Source organism: Ptychodera flava, chromosome 13 (assembly GCF_041260155.1).
Source record: "Ptychodera flava strain L36383 chromosome 13, AS_Pfla_20210202, whole genome shotgun sequence".
NCBI lineage: Eukaryota > Metazoa > Hemichordata > Enteropneusta > Ptychoderidae > Ptychodera > Ptychodera flava.
This window is the reverse complement of record NC_091940.1, coordinates 9115764-9119691: the sequence shown is the minus strand read 5'-3', so window position 1 is coordinate 9119691 and position 3928 is coordinate 9115764.

Genomic DNA, 3928 nt, shown 5'->3' with positions numbered 1-3928 from the left:
ATTTTGGTTATTTTAATTTCATTTGGAATATTATTGATGTTGTTGTGCTAACTGAAGTATGCTTAATCACTAGTTGTTATGATGCAACTCACTCGAAGCAGAACACTACGAATATTTTACAAGAAACTTTGTTTGGTGTAGCAAACCTTGGTACGTAACAAACTTTGGTCATTTTGATGCTCCCCTGAGTAATATGTAACAGAAAAATTAGAATTTTGATAAAATTATTAATATGTAGCCTGCATGAATGAAAAGGTGACGAGTTTTGGTCATTTGGTAACTAAACTTCTGTATCAAATTTGACTGAAATCCATATAGCCGTTCTTTATATATTGTTATACTATAGACAACATGCCAGAGTAATGGTGTCTGTTATGCCCGATATTGGAACTATTATTTACCTAAAATTACAAGTGAATTCAGACAGCATGGCGAATTGAAAAGAATTTATGAATACCTTTTTATATTTGTCTTCATAAATATGCACACGTCATGCAGCAAAATCTAAACAATTGTTGCTATTTTGAAAGTCTATGAATATGCCATAAAGACCAGGTGTAAAACTCGTACCGTTTTGGTCCTTGTTTTCATGGATTACCATCCTAGGGGGCGCTATGCTCAATATTAACCTTGGGGTGCCGTATAATTTGCCCATAATGCATTACAATGCGCTGTCGTAGATGGGAGTATATACTTGATTACCCAGGATGCATTGCAATGCGCCATGACATCCTATCCTTTCATATTCACTCATAGTGGTCTCTACTTTCCTTGCAAAGTTATTTGGTAGCATATATCCATCTCAAGGTGTATGTGTAGTTTGTTTTCTTATTTGAGGGGAGATGGTTGACTTGTGAAATTAGAAAGACGAGGAAAGTCTGTGGTTGAATACATGTTTTACTGTATTATATAAAGACAAAAGTTTGTATAATAAAAGCTAAAATGACAAAACTGATCTGCCTAGCAACAGGTAAAAGGGCAGTCTATAACGTAAATGTTTTAAATGTTTTGTCAAATTTCAAGTATTTTGCACATCCATGATCCATATGTTTTCTAAAGCTGAACAGTGAATTGCGGATTGAACATTCAAATCAAAACGTCAACAAATAACGGGTAATTCACATTAATATACTGAAAATGTCCTGTCTGTAGACCACAGGGGGGGCAGGGAGGTAAAAACCAAACAAACAAACAAACAAATAAATAAATAAATAAATAAATAAGCAAATAAATAATCAAAATATAACAAACATACAAAAAATAACGTCAAGGACAGTGTGCGTAGCCTACATTCGGTTTGAATCGGTCCACTCAAGAAATATTTAAACCAGAAAAACAAGAATAACAAAAGCAAATAAGGTCTGCAACTTAGGTACTGGAGGTCATCTTTAGCAACATGCATATCGAATTCTATAGCAATGGGACAAGCAGATCCTAGATACATAAGCAAATGTCAACAAAAAAAATAGCCAGAGAAGGCTTGACAAAAAGTAAAGGTTGCAATAGTGGGAAAAAAAATAAAGAGTGGGAAAAAATGTACAAGGGATCTGGTAAAAAGTAATTATGCTACCTGATAAATCTTCTAGACCCTACCCCCTCCTGAATATCAAGTGTTAAGTTCAACATGTAAAATGAATGTGCGATCAAAGAGAAAGCAATTTTCAAGCGATACCATTTCTTCCGGTTTCTGCTCTTCTGCATGAGGAGTTTAAAACGCCCGGGTCGCTGTGTTGTCCATTGAGCTACGCCAATCCTTTGAAATCGTATATGGACCAATCACGTAACCCGTATCGCGCTAAATGAGTCGATCGACTCTGCTATTCATGTGTGTTTTGATTTAAACACTGTTTAGTTGCTTTTAGAGAAAGGAAAGGACACTTCACAACCATCAATTTATCACTAATCCAACACAGCCAAACTGAATTTAATGGGCTTAAATTTAGTTGTCTACAACGATATTAACAATGCACTTGAGAGTGATTGACCCATATTCAAACTGAATATTGAGTGTTTGAACATGCTTGAGAAGAAACTATGGTTGATACACAGATGAAAAACGATTACAGTATTATCAGAAGTTACAGCTACTGTCCCTTTATATATCATTTTATTTTCAATTTCAAAATGCTACGGATGCAGACAAACACAGTGCACAGTAACAGTAGTAGCAACATGTGTATCTTTCCTATATTTGTCACTGGAGGTACTCCTGCCATCCTTTGTCTGGACATGTTTTCCAATAGCAAAATCGTCTGGCAGTAGATCTTCTACCAGTTCGAAAATTAAACAGAACAATCACAAATAACGTTGGCATAAAAAATGAAGTGATTAAAAAATAACATTAAAAGTGCTAAAACAGCCACTCAAACCCTAGTTACTCTATGCAACAACAAGACAGAATCTTTGGGTATGGAAATTGATATATCTGCATGCGAAAGACATTTAGTGTGATAACTATTTGTTCATCACAAGTTAGTGGCCTTCAGCTAGTGGGCTATGCTGGTATCAGTAACTTCACTACGTTGTAGTACGTAGGTTAACCGTCACTCCATCAATTCAACCAGAAAAAAATAAATATTATTTATGAAAAGACTGTTTAAGGTAAAAGAGAATAAAATAAGTTCGTTCCCAATACCTTAGAAGGTCCAGGCTGCAGATTTTATCTTTAGAAATACACGATGGCGACAGAAAAACACTTGTACATGAAGACATGACAACATCGCTTATGCAGGCCGCCATGTTTACTTGCATATTTATACCATAGAGGGCGCTAGATATACGGAAATTGAACCTCCCCAGTTTTAGAACTCATAGCTGAACTCTGAGCAAAAAGGAACTTTCTTAATAACAGGAGAAGATGCCGATGGAGGAAGATGGTAACAGAAAAATAAAACAAATGAATGAAAAATATATTTATCTTTTCTGTTTCTTTACTTGCATTAAACTAGCGTTGCATGAAAGTTATGAAGTGAAGTGGCAGGTCTATGACTAGAGGGGGTGTCCCTGGCAAAATTAATTAAGCATCGATCACCAAACTTTTTCTTAATGAAATTTTTATGGTTTACAGACACAGCTATTGTATTTATCTTATTTCCAAATTGCATTTATCATGATGATATTCAAAATGCTATAAATGTTTATCAAAACTTGAATTCTTACAGAATTTCGCTTTGTTAGTCTAGTGGGCAGGTCTATAACTGAGTGTCTCCCTTGGCAGAATTTATTATGCACCCCGTCACCAAACTTTACAAAAATGGATATTATTATTGTTTACAGACACAGCTATTGTTTTTAGTATCTCTTTTTCAAATGGCATTTATCATCATGATATTTAAAATGTATAAAAGTTTATCAAAACTATCATTATTTCAGAATTTTGTTTGGTTAGTCTTGTGGCAGGTCTATGACTAGAGGACTTCCCTGACAGAATTAAGCATGGATCAACCAAACTTTACGGAATGACATTTTTACTGTTTATGGATAAATCTATTGTTTTTTATATCTCTTGTTTTATCATGATGATATTTAAAATACTATAAAAGTTTATAAAAACTTTATTTCAGAATTTCGATTCGTATATATATATTTTCCGGTCGTACTAAATTCGATAGAAAAACTTCCAATCTTCCGATTTCATTTGGCTTTGACATATGAAAACATAAAAGAACGTGAAATCAGGCCCTATTTTACTGTTTTCGGTCGTATTTAATTCGGAAGAGAAACTGTTTCAATTGTCGGATTCCTACGTCAGAATCGGACCTTATGTTACTGTTTGTGGCCATACTAAATTCGGAGACAAACTTTTGATTGCCAGATTTTGGCAGGCTTTGACAGTGGAAAAGTACCTCAGAATCGGGCCTTATTTTACTATTACAATGTTACTGTTACTTTGATACAATGCCAACACACTTGTGGTCGAATTATAGAG